Here is a 17,807-nt window from a genome sequence, read left to right on the forward strand (position 1 = left end):
AACACCAAAATAATTCTGAATGCCTCAGTTCAGATTGTGTAGTAAAGGTGTTAGTGTATCGTGCACCAAAATTTGTTATTTTAGCATTCTTTGTAGAACATAATTTCCATTTGCCATTAGAAGAACTTTAAACAAAAAATAGAAAGTCTAATTATCTAAAACAAAATATGTACCAGGCCAATTATTCTCCTCTAATGAGAGTCCATCCACCTGATAACCAGGTTGATTGTTTTCTGAGAGGCCCAGCCCCAGACAAAGTGGTCAGAACAGAAGGAAAACTGGTTTTTCAGACACAGAATCAAGAGTGAACATCTAAAGCAACAACTGCCGACTTCTTTCATCTCACGGCACAAACTAATGACTAAAATTCTGTGCCACACCAAAAAAAATGTTATATTTTTTGTCAATCAATTTTGATTTATGTATACCAGAGAGCTGTTGTTGTATTAGCTGCTTTCATTTTTTTTATTTGACAACCTAAGGGAAAAGAGGTCGGTGCCCCTGACTGAACAGTCAAGTATTCTGTGTTTTAAAAATTCTTGTGGCACACCAGTTGAAAATCGCTGCTCTAAAGTACACATCACTTTAATTAGAAATCTACTGCCAGTCACATACACAAATATGACATAAAAGCAAAGGCACAACAGCATGGGAGAAAACAGCCTTTCAGTTTGCTTTTATGCGCCCAGTACACATAAAACCAGACCCCAAAATGATAGAGTAGGGTTACTTTTAAAGAGACGAATGGCAAAACAATTCCACACACCTTCCCTCGAACACAGGCATCACTTTAACCCACAACCCTCACTCTCCAGGGTCAGATAACACCTGGGACACAGCAGAGAGGCCCTTGAGCACCGCGTCTCCCTGTGAAGGGCCAGTGATGAGCAAGCACACAGGAGGAAAGCCACCCCTCCAGGTTGACAGTCCGTGCCATGCCATTCCACTTTGGCTACTGAGGTCACAGAAAACATGAGCGCCATCACAAGAGAGCCAAGGAATGAGGGTCCTGAAATGCCACAGGGAATCTTCCCTTGAACACAGCTTCAGCCCCCATGCAAGGGCACCTACAGGGTTTCCTCCATGACCCCCCCCACCCCCCCACCCCCCGTGGCTCCTCCTGGCCTCCCACGCACTTCCCAACCAGGGACCAGGGCTCTCCCTCAAGGTAACATCAAAACAAGCAAACTTGAAAAATAGCCCCCATGATGAATTTTCTACTATAACTTTCTCAGAAAATAACCCTCCCCACCAAAAAATGCCCAAGCTCCCCACTTACACCCACACACCATCTGTGCCCCTGAAAATCTCCTGTAGTCTCCAGGAAAACATGGGGATCACTGTAGTGTATCTTCAAGGACCTAGGACTGTTTCCTGACATGCCCCGCCCCCGTCCCAGAGTGGGAACGGGATGACAATCTCCTCCTCAGACAAGGGGCAGAAGTGGTGGCTCCGCATCCAAGTGCGCTATTTATTCCAGGCTGTGAGCTCAGTCTTTCAAGCCTGAGGCTGTCTGAGAGACTGCGTGCCCATGAGCCACCAAACCAGGGGACAGGGGACACTGGATGGTTCCACAGAGACAGTATCTGTGGAAAGGAATTCTAGGTATTGCACACTCATGTAATTCAGTAACTGTGTTATTTTTTTTCCCTATACCAGGACTGTGTATCAAGGAAGACAAGGAATAACATGTGAAAGATTATGGATCCCATATTCTGGATATTGATGAGGCTTCACTGTTTGCCAAGACTATTCCAAAAAACTCCTGAGATGTTTTTTAAAAAGGTTTCCCTGTTTAAAAAATAATACTACAAAACAACCATCCTTATCCAGATCCTAACATTTTCTTCAGAAACAGAAAAAAATTTCATCCTAAAATTCATATTAAATCTCAAAGAAACCTGAACAATCAAAACAATCCTATTTTAAAAAGTACAGAGTTGCAGGACTCATACTTCCTGATTTCAAAACAAATTACAAAGCAACAGAAATCAAAACAGTGTGGTGCTCGCATACAGACAGACATATAAACCAACAAAATAGAGAACTCGGAAATAAATCTTTTTGTGTACGGTCAAATGATCCTCAACAAGGGCACCAAGTCACTCAACAGAGAAAGGAAAGAGGATTAACAAGTGGTGCAGGGAAAACTGAATACCTGCAAGCCAAAGAATAAAGCTGCACCCTTATCCTGCTACACACCATAAACAAAAATTAATTCAAAATAGATTAAAGATATAAATATAAGATCTAAAACAATAAAACTCTTAGAGGAAAACACACAGGAAAGCTAACCTTGACACTGCACTTGACAAAGATTTCTTGGATATGATACTAAAAACAAAGGAAACGAAAGCAAACATAGACAAGCGGGACAACACCAAACTTAAAGTTTTTATGCCACTATCACAGGACAAAATAAACCCAGTTAAAAAATGGCAAAGCACCTCAATAAACATTTCTCCCAAGATGACATACAAATGGCCAAAAAGCTTATGAGAAGATGCTCCATGTCACTAATCATCAGAGAAGTGCAAATCCAAATCACAAGGAGGTATCGCCACTTCATACTCCTTAGGCTACTATTTAAAAAAACATAAAATAACAAGTGTTGGAGAAGATATGGAGAAATTGGAAACTTCGTGCACTGTCAGTGGGAATGTAAAATGTTTTAGTTGCTCAAAATATTAAAAACAGAATTAACGTTTGATCAGAAAGTCTACTTCTGGATAAACAAAGAGAATTGAAAGCACAGTCTTGAAGACACATTTGCACTCGTGTTCAGAGCAGTACTATTCAAAATAGCCAAGAAGCAACCCATGTCCATCAACAGATGAATGGATAAACAAAGATGGAATATACATAGAATGGAACATCATTCAGCATTAAAAAGAAAATCCTGCTCTGGCTGGTGTGGCTCAGTGGTTCGAGTGCTGGCCTGCAAACCAAGGGGTCACTGGTTCGATTGCCAGTCAGGACGCGTATCTAGGTTGCAGACCACGTCCCTAGTGTGGGTGCTCCAGAGGCAATATTAATGTTTCTCTTCTTCTCTTTCTCCTCCCTTCCCCTTTCTTAAATTAATAAATAAATCTTTAAAAAAAGAAGAAAAGAAAATCCTATTCCATGCTACAACATGGATAAACTTTGAACACATTAAGTGAAATAAGCCAGTCACAAATACACAAACACTGTAGGAATCCACTTATACGATGGGGTGCCACGCAGACAAGTTCATAGAGTCAAACAACAGAATGGTAATGGTACGCCTTGGCTGGGTGGCTCAGTTGGTTGGAGTGCCATCCCGTACACCAGAAGGTTGTGGGTTCCATTCCCTGTCAGGGCGCATACCTAGGTTGCCAGTTTGATCCCTGGTCAGGGTGCAAACAGGAGGCAACCAATCGATGTCTCTCTCTCCCCTCTCTTCCTCTCTCTCTCTCTAAAATTAATAAAAACATATTCTTGAGTGAGAATTAAAAGAAAAAATGGTTAGGATGGTAAAAAGAAAAGATACTTAAGAGTGGCAAAAGCAGATGAAAAACAAGTATTAGTGGAAATGGATAAAACCTTTATTACAGAAGCTGAAGTCAAAATGAATGGTTTAGTTTACGTGCTTGTTCTCCTCCCTTTCTCCTCCCTGGGAATATAAGGGATCAAAATTAGGCTCCTGAACCACTGCAAATCATTCAAGATTCTCCATCAGTCCTTGCTCTATATCAGTTGCCAGGTGAAACCGTCGAATACCTGGGCCCCTGGCACCCTGACAAAGACACTCCAGATAGAGAGACCCTGGGTATCTATCTATATACATGTATGCTTAAAAGCCTCATTTGAAAATGATTGGGTTAGCTTAAAATTAGAACTCCTGGTACTGAAAGAATAATTTTTATTCAAAAACACTAAAAATACACAAAGCCTTTTAAAATTGTTTATAGTCTGTCAATACACAAATTAACTGAAGGGATCTAAGTAAGAGGAAACTCCTGTGACTGCTAACTACCACCCTTTTTCTGAATTGATAAATAGCTAAAAATCAAAAGCAAACAAAAATTTTATTATGAAGCCCTGGCTGGTGTAGCTCAGTGGATTGAGCGCGGGCCTGCGAACTAGAGGATCACGGTTCGATTCCTAGTCGGGGCACTGGGTTATAGTCCAGTTCCCTGCAGGCCAACTCCCAGCAGGGGGCGCACAAAAGGAAACCATATATTGATGTTTCTCTCCCTCTCTCCTTCCCCTCTAAAGATAAATAAATAAATAAATAAAATCTTTAAAAAAATTTATTATGAAAACAGCAAGCTGACAAGATTGTTCTCACAAAATCCCATCACTGTTAGGTTGTTTTATCTTTTCTAGCTTACAAATATGATCATAAGGGCAAGGATCAGTTCTCATACACCTGCTTTTTTTAAAAGGATTTATTTATTTGTTTTTAGAGAGGGGAAGGGAGGAAGAAAGAGAGGAAAAGAAATATTGATGAGAGAAACATCGAGCAGTTGCCTCTCGAACGGGCCCAACCAGGGACCAAACCCACAACCCAGGCCTGTGCCCTGACGGGGAACTGAACCAGTGCCATTCCTCTTGGCAGGATGGTACCCATCCAACTGAGCCACATCAGTCAGGGCAATACACCTGCTTCTTTAAAAGCTGAAGGTCTGCTGGTGTAAGGAGACGACCATCACATTTCCTCTCTCACCATACCTGCTGCTGCTCTACACGACTGTACCAGATTCCAAACAGAAAAAACCTGGACAGATCTTCAGAGCTGAGAGCAACACCAGACAGCACACTCAAGCACACATAACTGTATCTGAGCTGGCTTCCCACCTGATTGACCAAGCTTTGGCGACCAAGCTTTGGCATTTCTGCTAGAAGGTGGGGCCTCCAAATGCTCTCCAAAGCCAGTGTAAATCAAAGTGTATAGGCTGTGATCTTTTTTAAAAATATTTTTTTTATTTATCTTTAGAGGGGAAGGGAAGGAGAGAGGAAGGAAACATCATTGTATGGTTGCTTCTCGTGCATCCCCTGCAGGGAACTGGCCCCTGCCAGAAACTGGCCTGCAACCCAAGCATGTGCCCTGACTGGGAATCGAACCGCAATCGTCTGGTTCGCAGGCCCATGTTCAATCCACTGAGCTACGCCAGCCAGGGCCTTGGCTGTGATCTTATAGCACCAACTATTCTGCACTAATTTTACCCTTGAGGTGACAACATATGCAATGAAAGAAGCTGCATTAAAGACTACAAGAAAAAAGGGTGCCTGGAGAGTCCAACTGCCCGAATCAAACACAGACACTGAACGTTTATAACCTGTACCCTATCTCAGGCTCTCTTCTGCCTCAATTCAGACATCACTTAGTGTGGGAGGCCTTCCTGGTACCCAGAAAGTCACCTTCACTGCGGGCGGCCTGTGAGCTACTTAATATTATTTCAGTATGCTTTGTCAGGTGCTTTCGCACAAATCTTTTTCACTAGATGATAAAAGCCCATGGAGCAGGAGAAGCAAGTCCTTTTCTTCCTTACAATCACCACCCAGCTTGCTCTCTGCAGGGAGAGCAGCCCTGCCACTACCCAGAAGCACATATGAGTGCAGATTCCTGGGCAGACCTAACATGGCAGAATGTCTAGGTGCGCTGGAAATCTGACCCTGAGAACAAATGCTGCTACATGGTGCTTTAGCCTGGCCTGCTTGGGACCAGTGTGAAATAAGCTGAGTGAAGAGAGGAGCCATAAATTGTTTTTTTTTTCACCCAATAGGCTAAGCATCTGGTTTGTTGGTTTTTTTCACCACTGGACAATTTAGCCCAACTGCCGCTCCCATTCACTCAACCTGAAAAGGCTAAAGTATACCCTATAAACTACTTTGGGATGTTTATAACAGCAACACCAAAGCATCCTATTTAGGAACCTGAAAACCCTATGAAAATCAGTGTTTTCAACAACCCTTCTTTCCTATGAGTATGTGTTCTGCACGTAACATTAACAGTGTTAACTCTAGTCCCTGGCCTAAATAGGCCCTGATACCAGTATCTGTTGACTGATTAATCTGGAAAGGAATTATGAAGAAGAAAGTCAGGGAGAAACTGTAGAACAAGCATAAATAATCCACAATAAGAGATGCTATGAAAACAGTAAGTAATATTAATAACAGAGCAGCAAAAACCCACAATGCCCAGGAAAAAAAGCCCTCAAACATGTCCACTGCTTACTTCAAAGTATACCGAAAATGAGTATGGCATTCGAAATCTAAGTAGGGGGTGGAGAGAGGAAGAAAAAAGAAGAAAGGTGGGCTCACTCAGCTGCTGGACTTGTGCCTCTAGGTGCTGAATGCAAAGTGACCCCCTCACCCCTGCCTGTCACATTTGCAAAAGTCATGTGCTGTAATCACAGCTAAAAAAATAGGAGCCTTAAGAAATGAGCCAGAAGAGCTCAAATTAATAACCATTCAACAGTAAAGCAAATGTGTTTTCTTTTTTTCCACTATTTCCCTAAATTAAGTTCAAAGCAGCATTCCTGGCAACAGCAGTGCAGGCATGGTACTGTCATGTTGGGAGGAGGCTGGATGAGGGGCAGGAGAGCTGAGGTGCACCTGGCCCTGCCATGCATCCAGAATACCCAACCTGCCTGACTGCAGTGCATCTCCTATAGACTTTCATTATGAATTTCACTGTCCCTGAAATCCACATAAATGATACATAAATGCCAAGGGGGAAAAACTGTTAAACTCGAACTCTTTAGATAACTCAAAATTATTGTTCAGAGTCCATAAAGAAGTTATCTCCTACTAAAGGGAAAATGCATACAAAAACCCACTAAATGTTTACATCTGCCTTTGATGTTTTTTTCTTTAACCCAAGTTCTTAGTGCAGGCTGCATAAACCTTCTCCCTGAACCTGAGCCACACTCTGCTGAACTGAGAAGGTACCAATTGAGGATCTCTACCCTAAAAAAGAAGTTTTGGGAAAAAATAAAACACAGGGTCAGTTCATTCTGTGAATGTGCATATTTTAGAATATGGTAAAATCCCATCAAACAGACTCTTGCTACACATTTCTATTTTCTATAGTCCGAGTCAGAGGCTAGACATAAAAACTACAAAACGTCACTCGGCAACAGAACACCTGGCCTAACCCACATCCTCTAACACCAGTATTTATGGAAAACAAGGTTTTAAAAGATTCAGACCTTTGCAAAGTGTAAAGACCAAATTCCTCTCAGCACAAGAAAGTAAGAGTGGGATTTCACCTTAATTTCATATCAAATAATATTGACTCAATGCAAAAGGAAGACTGCACATGCAGAGGCCTGGCTCAGCCCTAGGATGGAAAATTACCACTTGCCCATCTCCTGCAGGCCAGCAGCTACCCTCCCCTCCCCTGAATCTCCCCCAAGTGCTGAGGGGCTCACCATGATAACATCATGGCCAGAAAGCATCCATGGTGCCTGAGCTGCACTGCAGGAACTCCCCATGGCTTCAAGTTCAACAGAGGATGTCTGAGAACTGCAGCCTCTGCATTTCATGTTTGTAGTTGCAACATTAACTGAAAGTGAGAAAGAAATTCCTAAACTATAATTTAACAGCATTCTAAACAGAGTGCTCTCCTTAAATGTCTGCATAAACATGGAGTCAATGTGCTCGGCAAACACCATTTCATCCCACCTTTCTTTGACTTCTGGGTGGCTGGGCATGACCAGCCCAACCTCTCCTATTGTCTCTCTTAGTGTCCACGCCTCTTGGCCTTTCACAGGACTTCCTTGGCTGGGTAAAGGTAGGTTACAGAGTGCTAAGCTGGTTTCCCCACCCATAAAAGGAGGATAATGTCCTACCACACATGAGGGTTGAAAGAATAAATTTGTAATCATACATAGTGAGTAGAATGGTGCTGGAACACAGTAAGTGTTGTCAGCTCCTGTCGTGTCCGTCTCCATTTTCCTTGACCTCTTCTACACAGGCACTGCAAGTTCTAAGAGCTAGCTCCCCACCACACAACGGGCACTTCTTCCTTCCTCTGTCCTCTATAAAAATGCTGGTCTCAAGATGCAGATGCTGGACAAGTAAACTGAGACACTTCTGTAGGGAAGTGAGACTATATGCATCCGGAGCCTGGACATGTTTCCTATGGTAATGACAGTAACTTAGATGTATACACTGGGCTTTCAGTTTATGATGGTCCCATATAGCAAAAACCTAAATGTCCAACAACACAGGAAAAATGAAACTATACTATACACATAAGATGGGGAAATGCTAATAAAATAGTTGAGGGGGATGTCTCTTTGTAAAGAGATCTGATATAGACACATAATAGAATACTAACCAGCTGCCAAAAAATGAAGTAGCTTCCTATGCATAATAGCCAGTATACAAAAAAAGATGCAGAGTAATAAAGAATCTGCTATTTTCTCTACAATGAGAATAAAGGAACTGCATATAAACACACACACAAAAATTTAATAGCAGTTTCCTGAGGAGAGTTGAGAACTAGAAAGATCGGAGAAAGAGGCAAGAGGAAGAATATTTTCAGTAGTATATCTTTCTAATCTTTAAAAAATTTTGAGCCATATATTTGCCATTAAGCACACTTTTAATTTTTAGATAATCACATTTAGAGAAATTATTGGATTTTAACATGAATAAAATATTTTTGGATAGGAGGATTAAGTTTAAATTTCTATTTTATTTTTATATGTTTCCAAAGTATCTTTAACATGTATGTATTACTTTCATCATTAGAAAAGTCTTTTAAACAGAGAGAAAAAATTAAGATTCTCTTCCATCTCAATGTCAAATACATAAATAAGAAAACTAATTATTTCATTTAGTTCAAAATATTTTAAAGATATTAATATTAATATCTTTAATACTTAACAATTTATTTAAGATTTTAATATTTGGTTCAAAATATTTTTTATTTATTTACTTTTAGAAAGGGGGAAGAGAGGGAGAGAAATATCAATGTGAGAGAGAAACATCTATTGGTTGCCTCTCGTAAATGCCCCAGCCAGCGACCAAACCTGCAAACCACGCATGTGTCCTGACTGAGAATAAAACCAGCAACATTTCACTTTGGAGGATGATGCCCAACCAACCGAGCCCCACCAATCAGGGCCATTTAGTTCAAATTATTTAAAAATTCTCTTGAGATACCTTCTTTGACCCATGTGTTAGGCTGTTTAATCTCCAAACATTTTTTGGATTTCCAATGATAATTGGAAAATCCAAATTTTTTCTGTTTAAAAGACTTTTCTAATGATGAAAGTAATACATACATGTTAAAGATAATTTGGAAACATATAAAAATAAAATAGACATTTATACTTTATCCTCCTATCCAAGGTATTTGTTATTGGTTTCTATTCCACTATGGTCTGAAAGCATAACTTATATAATTTCTATTCAGCATTCTTTCTATTCTATTACCACACTTAAAAGTTTGTCAAGGTGAGTTCTGGTCAAGATGGAAATGTAGGTAAACACAGTTCACCTCCTTTCACAACCACATCAAAATTACAACTAAATTATAAAACAATCATCACTCAGAACTGCCAGAAATTGAGTTGAATGGAAGTCCATAACTACAATATTAAAGAAACCACATCCATCAAAACTCCTAGAGGAGAGGTAGAGAGTCAGAGATGCAGAACAGGCTGGTCCTACACCCATATATGGTAGATAAAAAACAGGAGGGATATCTCAGAGTAAGGCACCCCAGCCCAGGGTTTCAATGCCAGGAAGATAAGTCCCCATACCTTCTGGCTGTAAAAACCAGTGGGGATTGCATTGATGGAGCAAACTGCTGGATTCCCAAGCAATTCCTCTTAAAGGGCCCACACAGACTTACTCAGACTCACTCCCTCTGAGCTCTATTACAGGGGTAGCTCCTGAAAGGCACCAGTGAGATGTGAGGAGGACCTGAAGTGTCTGGCATCGGGGTGGGAGCTGGGGGACAGCTTTCTCCCAGGAAAAACTTTGGGCGAACCCTCCCCACACAAAGCCACAGACCCAGCAGGCAGGTGCCACACGGAGACTCCATAAAGCTGGCTCACACTGTGTGCCCCACCCTAATGATTCCCTGAGTCTCTGCCCCACCTAATTTACAAGCCCACCCAAGCTGTTAACAGTGGCTGGCTTGTCTTGGCTAATGCTTCAGACCCTCCTAAATCCTCTCAAATAAGCAACAGCTGGCCTGAGTGAGTCCCCAGCCCCCTTACCTCTTGCTCTGTGGCCCCAGGCCCAGCACTAGCAGCAGATGGTCTGGGTTCACAGCCAGGCCTTGTGGGCACCTCCAAATCTAGTACGAGTAGCAGCCACCTGCAGATCACTTTACAGCTTATGCCAAATGGCCCCAGAGAGAACACAGACAGTGACTGTCCTGCAAGTGTTCAAGGCCGGGCAGGTTCACATGGAATTCTGGCAGACGGAAAAATATACCCAGAGCCATTGGGATGTCTGACGTGCCTTTATTCTGGGATAGGGTGATCCACATGTGCCACGAGCCAGGAGTCGTGCCATGGGAAGTCCTGACTCCCTTACACAGTAAGTGCACACAAAGCCAGCAAGGTGCCAATACAGACCTAGTTATGTAACAGAGCTTCACTCTGCACATGCAGGCCCCTACTCAAGGTTATATGAACACTGCTCAGTTATGTTTGCCCTACATCTGGGTGAGGGAGCCTGACTGACTCCATTGTCCCTGCACTGACCTTGCCTGGCACCAGCCAGGAAACCCCAGAGCCTGCACATACAGTGGACAGCTACAGACCATGTCAGAGCACCACCACCCAACTACCTCCTCAAGCGACACACTTAAGGGGTGGACATCCCTGCTGAGGTCCACATCCTGCTGAGGTAAGTCCTGCTCTGTAGAGTGGGCCCTGTACAGCTAATCCTCCACAGAGGGTGGAGGTTGGTCTCAGTGATTAAGGCCAGCCCTTGCAGCTGACTGGCCTGGGTAATTCCACCCCACTGAACTGCCAACAGCATCAAAGCTCAACCACAAGAGGAAAAGTGTACTCAGCCCACACAGAGAGTACACCTTGAATATCCAGCTTAGGGTAGAGGGGAGGCTGCACCACTGGACCCTACAGGACACTCATTGCATTAGGCCACACTATCAAGACAGGGGAGTCATAGCAGCTCTACCTAATACACAGAAACAAACACAGCGAGCCTACCAAATGAGGAGACAAAAAACATGACCCAAATGAAGAACGTATCAAAACTCCTGAAAACGAACTAAACAAAATAGGGATAAGCAATCCATCAGATGCAGAGTTCAACACAGTGGTTATAAGGGTGCTCAAAAAACTTAGTAAGGCCGTCAACAGCATAAAAAAATCCAGTCAGAAATGAAGGATACACTAATGAAATAAACAACAATTAACAGAAAATCACCAAGACTGAATGAAGCCAAGGAGCAAATCAATGATTTGGAACATAAGGAAGCAAAAAACAACCAATCAGAACAAGAAAAAAGAATCCCCCCAAAATGAAGACAGTATAAGAAACCTCTGGGATAATTTAAGTATACCAAAATTCACATCATATGGGTGCCAGAAGAAGAAAAGAAAGAACAAGAAATTGGAAATCTATTTGAAAAAATAATAGAAGGAAACATCCCTAATTTGGTGAAGGACATAGACACACAAGTCTAGGAAGCATAGAGTCCCAAACAAGATGAACCCAAAGGGGCCCACACCAAGACTCATTATGATTAAAATGCCAAAGGTTAAAAACAAAAACAGAACCTTAAAAGAAGCAAGAGAAAAGCAGTTAGTTACCTACTGGGGAGTCCCCATAAGACTTGTCAGCTGATTTCTCAAAAGAAACTTTGCAGGCTAGAAGAGACTGGCAAGAAATGTTCAAAGTTGTGAAAAGCTGGGACCTACAGCCAAGGTTACTCTACCCAGCAAAGCTATCATTTAGAATGGAAGGGCAGATAAAGCACTTACCCAAGAAAAATCTAAAGGACTCCATCATAACCAAATGTCGGGAGCCAACCAGCAGCCGTCCCTTGACACAGTCGGGACGAATGAGATGCATCTGCACAGAAGAGGCAACTGTGGCTGGACTTCCTGTCTATCTCTCCATGCATGTTTGTTTTTGCGATTAATAGGTGGTTGGATTTTTAGACACCTGCATTTCAGGCCCAACGATCCACGTAATTCCAATGAAGTTGTACAAAATAATTTCTTGGCCAGAGAACAAAGTCCCCCTAATGAAGTAGCCCCTGAATATCTAAAAGAGGATGGAGTAACAGCCCCTCCTCTACCTTGGACAGGAATATGTATCAATCAGAATTAGACAGGCAGACTAAGCACGTAGAAACAATTACCAAGGAGCTAGAGTCCGTAGTACATAAAGAAACATTTTAGACAGAAAGATAGCTAAGTTAGACATCACAAAGGCCTTATAATGAATTTCCTATAACCTCTGCTCAGTCTAGCGTACCCTTTTGCCCCATGTCAAATTCTTAGAACTTTAATAAACAATAAGACATTTAAACTCTGTACATACAGCTATTTCTAATTGTCTGATTAATGGCTCTCCTGGTCAAAACCACCTTTGTTTAACATAACTGAAACTATGGAAATTCTTGTACTTTTCCTGGTTAGCTCTGTATTAGTTTTTTCTGCTTAACTGATTATGCCATATACCTGTTCCTTTAATGTTATGTAACAATTTCCATAAAAATAAAACCTAAATCAAACTGAGAGTTCAGTCAGACCCACAGAGGCTGGCTGTTCTCCAGCATCCAATCAGATGTCTACTCTTCATTCTTCACCTGCGCTGTCCATCCTTCAGGGACCCTGAGACCTGCCAAGGCTGGACCCCAGCAACCAAACCCTTATTATATGAAATGTTAAAGGAACTTGCCGGTATTTAAGAAAAAGATCAAAACTATGAATAACAAATGGCAATAAATACACACTTATCAACAATTTATTTGAAAAAAACTAAGCAAACAAGAACAACAGAGACAAAATCATGGATACGGAGAGCATTTCAATGGTTTCCAAGTGGGTGTGGGGCAATGGCTGAAGAGGTGAGGGGATTAAGAAGTACAAGTTGATAATTACAGAATAGCCATAGGGAAGTAAAGTACCGAATACTAAGCAGCCAAGTAACTTACTGCATTACCTACAGACACAAACAAGGGTGTGAGGATTGTCTGCGGTAGTGGGGGTGCTGGGTGGAAGGTGCAAATGGGGGAAAACTGGGACAACTGTAATAGCATAAACAGTAATATAATTTTTTTTTGAGTTTGCTTAGGTATATTTTATGTCCCAGAATGTGGTCACTCTTGGTGAATTTTCCATGAAAGCTTGAGAAGAAATGTGTTTTCTGCTATCGTTAAAGTAATCTACAGATGTCAATTATATCCAGCTGATTAATGGTAGTGTTGAGTTCAATTATATGTTAACTGATTTCCTGCCTGCTGGACCTGTTCCTTACTGACAGAGGCAGGAGGGGTAAACTCCCCAACTATAAGTGAATTCATATATGCACTGTAATAACTATTAAGTGTACACACATTCAGGACATCTTGGAGAGCTGACACTGTTTTGTTATGCAATGTCATTTTTTATCCCTGCTAATATTCCTTACTCTGAAGCCTGAAATTAAAATAGCTACTCCAACGTTATTTTGATTAGTATTAGCATAGTATTGGGTTGGCCAACAAGACTGTTTAGTTTTTCCATAAAGCAAAAGATACATTTTTCATTTTCACTATTAACTTTATTGATTTGGGTATTCTGAATGTGTTGGTTATCTCCTGCATGGTAAAACACTGACTGTTCTCAATTAATGTCTCAATTTGATCACTATCAACTTCAACGGGTCTATCCAACAGCACAGCATTATCCAGCAAGAAATCTCCAGCACGAAACTTCACAAACCACTTCTGACACGTTCAATGAGTCACAGCACCTTCTCCATACACTGAATAAATCTTTTTTTTGCAATTCAGTTGCATTATCTTTCTTGAAATAATAAAGCATAATATGCTGAAAATGTTGCATATTTTCTTCCATCTTCAATATTAAAATTGCTATGCAAATTCACCAATTTTGAATAGTTTTTTTTAATGCACACTAATATGACAGTTGTCACAGTACAATCTAACAAAATTTTTCTGAATGAAGTTCAAGACAACTAAGCAGTACTAGAGTCATCTTACAGAAAAAAAAAACAAATGAACTTTTTGGCCAAGCCAATATAGCCTTCTCTCCCCTCTACTTTTTATGTATCTGTAAACTATATATATAAAGTGTGATTTCTTATTTAAAAAACATATAAAAGTTGACCCCTGAACAATGTGGGGTTAGGGACATGAAACCTCCATACAGATGAAAATCCATAGGTAAATACTGACAACCCCCCAAAACTTATGTACTAATAGCCTACTATTATTACCCAGAAGCCTTACTGATAACACAAACAGTCAATTAACACATTATAGGCAATTTGAAAAGGCTTTGGGGGAGCTTCCAGTGGAGACAGTGGCAAAGGTAAAGGCAATACTAGCCTTCTCCAATAACCACATCAAAAATACAACTAAACTACAGAACAACCATGATTCAGAACTGCCTGAAATCTAGCTGAATGGAAGTCCTACAACAAAGAAGGACATAAAGAAGCCACATGGAAACTAGTAGGAGAGGTGGAGACACAGAGCACACTGGTCCCATACCAACATGTGGAAGATAAAAATCAGGAGGGATATCTTGGCTGCAGAGGTCCCTTCTGAGGATCACAGAGTTCCAGTACCACATGAGACCCCCAGCCCAGGGTTACAGTACCAGGAAGAGAAGTCCCCATAACTTCTAGCAGAAAAAAACAGCAGAGATTGTGGCTAAGTAAGAGGGAGGGCTTCTGGAGTCCAAGCATTCTTCTTAAAGGGCCCACGGACTTATTCAGACTCATTTCCCCTGAGCTCCAGTACTGGGACTGCAGCTTGATAGGCACCAAGGACACATGGGGAGGAACTGAAGTGTACTGCACCAGGGCGAAAGCTAGAGAGGTAGTTTTTTCCCAGACTAAAGTGCTGACAGAAGCCATTGTTTCTTTTCTGAGTCTTTCTCTCACAGAGCCAGAAGGAAGGCACAATACACAAGTCTGTTCAACTGACTCACACTGTATACATGGCCCTGGAGATTCCCTGAAACTTCACCCCAGCAACTGACATACCCAACTTAGAGGTCCACCCAAGCTGTTTCCAGTGGCTTTTCCACACCAATAACCTGTCTCAGCTCATGTTTCAGATTTTCCCAAAATCTCTCTAGCAAGCAGTATCTGGACTCGGCGTGCCCTATACTGCTTGCTAAGTGGCCCCAGGCACAGCACTAGCAGCAGCCAGTCTTGCTTAGTAGCTTGGCCTCTTCTGGGCACCTCCAAGCCCAGCACAAGTATCACCATCACAGATCAATTTATAGCTCATGCTGGGTGTCTTGGGCAGAACACAGATAGTGCATGACCTTGGGCTACACATTCTGGGAGGTCATAGGGCTGGCACACACAGTGGACAGCTTCATGTTGAAGCACCACCCAACCACCTCCACAAGAAACAGATTCAGTGGGCACCAAAGCCCCACTGAAGTAAGTCCTGTTCTGTGAGGTGGGCCCCTGGTCACGTCAGTCCTCGCAGCCAATCAGCCAAGGAATAAATATCTCCCAGTGACATATCAACAGCAATCAAAGCTCAACTACAACAGGGGGGTGTACACATGCAGCCCACAGGGTGGAGATGGAGGTGAGGAGAGCACACCTTGAGTCTCAGCTTGGGTGAAAAGGAGGCTGTGCCACTGGACCCTGCAGGACACCTACCACATTAGGCTACTCTACCAACCAAGCCTGGGAGACATAGCAGCTCTACCTAACACATAGAAATAACCACAGGGAAGCTGTCAAAATGAGGAGACAGAAAACCATGTCCCAAATGAAAGAACAGAACAAAACTCCAGAAAAATAACTACTAAGCAATATGATGACAAGTAATCTCCTAGATGCAGAGTTCAAAACGCTGGTAATAAGGGTGCTCAATGAACTTACAGGAGGAGTAGATAAACTTAAAACCTTTCAACAGTATAAAAAAAGACACAGAACCCATAAAAAAGAACCAGTCAGAAATAAAGGATACACTAACTGCAATTAACAGGGAATCAACAGTAGAGTACATGAAGCTGAGAATCAAAGCAACAACTTGGAATAAAGGAAGCAAAAACACCCAACCATAACAGCAAAAAGAAGTAAGAATCCAAAATAATGAGCATAGTGTAAGGAGCCAAGAATACCAACAATGACATCAAGGAGGGGCTGGGAAGAGAAGGGAGAGAAGCAGAAAATTAAAATCCTATTTTAAAAAAATTACAGAAACTTCCCTAATCTGGTGATAGAAATAGTTTAAGTCCAGGAAGCACAGAGTCCCAAGCAAGATGAACCCAAAGAGGCTCACACCAAGACACTTCATAATTAAAACACCCAAGGTTAAAGAAAAATTGACAATCTTAAAAGCAACGAGAGAAAAGCAGTTAGTTACCTGCAAGAGAGCTCCCATAAGACTACCAGCTGCTTCTCAACAGAAACTTTGCAGACCAAAAGGGACTGACAGAAAACATTCCGAGTGATGAAAGTCAGGAACCTATAACCAAGATTACTCTACCCAGCAGAGTTATCATTTAGAATCAAAAGACATATAAAGAGCTTCCCAGACAAGAAAAGGCTAAATGAGTTCATCACCACCAAACCAGTATTACATGAAATGTTAAAGGGTGAAGAAGAAGAGAGAAGAGAGACAAAAGGAGGGGGAGGAGGAACAGGAAGAAGAAAAAGCAGCAGTAGCAAAATATGAATAATAAAATGGCAATAAATACATATCTATCAACAATTTAATCTAAAAAACAAAATAAACAAGAACAGACACACAGATATAAACAACATTTTCATGGTTGCCAGATGGGAGGGACTGGGTGAAAAAGGTGAAGAAGTACAAATTGGTAGTAACAGAATAGGGATTATAGTCAATATAGCATAGAGAATATAGTCAACGATATTCTAACTATGCATGGTGTCAGATGGGTACAAAGATTTACTGGGAGAATCACTTACATAATGTCTAATCACTGGTATATACCCCAAAACTAATATAATATTGCATGTCAAATCAACTGTAACTGAAAAATTTTTAAATGATTTAAAAAACACATTACATACTATATTCTTACAACAAAGTTAGCTAGAGGAAAAAATGTTATTAAGAAAATTGGCCCTGGCTGGTGTGGCTCCATGTATTGAACACTGGCTTGAGAACCAGAAAGTAGCTGGTTCAATTGACCTGTGGGCCAGGTCCCCAGTTGAAGATGTGTTAGAGGCAACTGATCGATGCTTCTCTTCCTCTCTTTCTCTCTCCTTTCCCTTCTTTCTAAAAATAAATCAATAAAATCTTTTTAAAAAGAAAAGAAAATCATAAGAGGAAATACACTTATAATACCTACCAAAAAATATCCATGTATAAGAAGACCCCTGTAGTTCAAACTCATGGTATTCAAGGGTCAAATAAGGGTCTTAGTTTTTTAAAACACTATGAAAAGTCTCTTTTTTAATTGGTGTATTTAAACCACTCATATTCAAAGTGACTATAAATATACTTGGATTAATATCTACCATATTTGTAACTATTTTGTTTATGTCCCTTGTTCTTTGTCTTCCACTCTTTTTCTGCCATTCTCTCATTTTAATTGAGCTTTGTATATAATTCCATTCTCTTCTTTTAGCATATTAATTATACTTAAAAAATTTTAGTAGTTGTCCTA

General features: G+C 41.1%; 1 protein-coding gene across 3 annotated transcripts in view; it reads right to left on the minus strand.

The window, feature by feature from the left end:
• The window catches only part of UXS1 (UDP-glucuronate decarboxylase 1), a 125,746-nt gene that overhangs the window by 31,314 nt on the left and 76,625 nt on the right, over window positions 1-17,807 (minus strand). The window contains exon 1 of one of the 3 annotated variants that reach the window (XM_037054991.1): window positions 10,206-10,323. The exons of the other annotated variants lie outside the window; for them this stretch is intronic. The gene's annotated coding sequence lies outside the window, so the exon portion shown is untranslated. Of the gene's footprint in view, window positions 1-10,205; window positions 10,324-17,807 lie in introns of those variants that run through there. 3 annotated transcript variants of the gene reach the window in all.

The sequence above is a fragment of the Sturnira hondurensis genome, unplaced genomic scaffold (genome assembly GCF_014824575.4).
Source record: "Sturnira hondurensis isolate 20B ecotype Veracruz unplaced genomic scaffold, ASM1482457v3 Scaffold0008480, whole genome shotgun sequence".
Classification (NCBI taxonomy): domain Eukaryota; kingdom Metazoa; phylum Chordata; class Mammalia; order Chiroptera; family Phyllostomidae; genus Sturnira; species Sturnira hondurensis.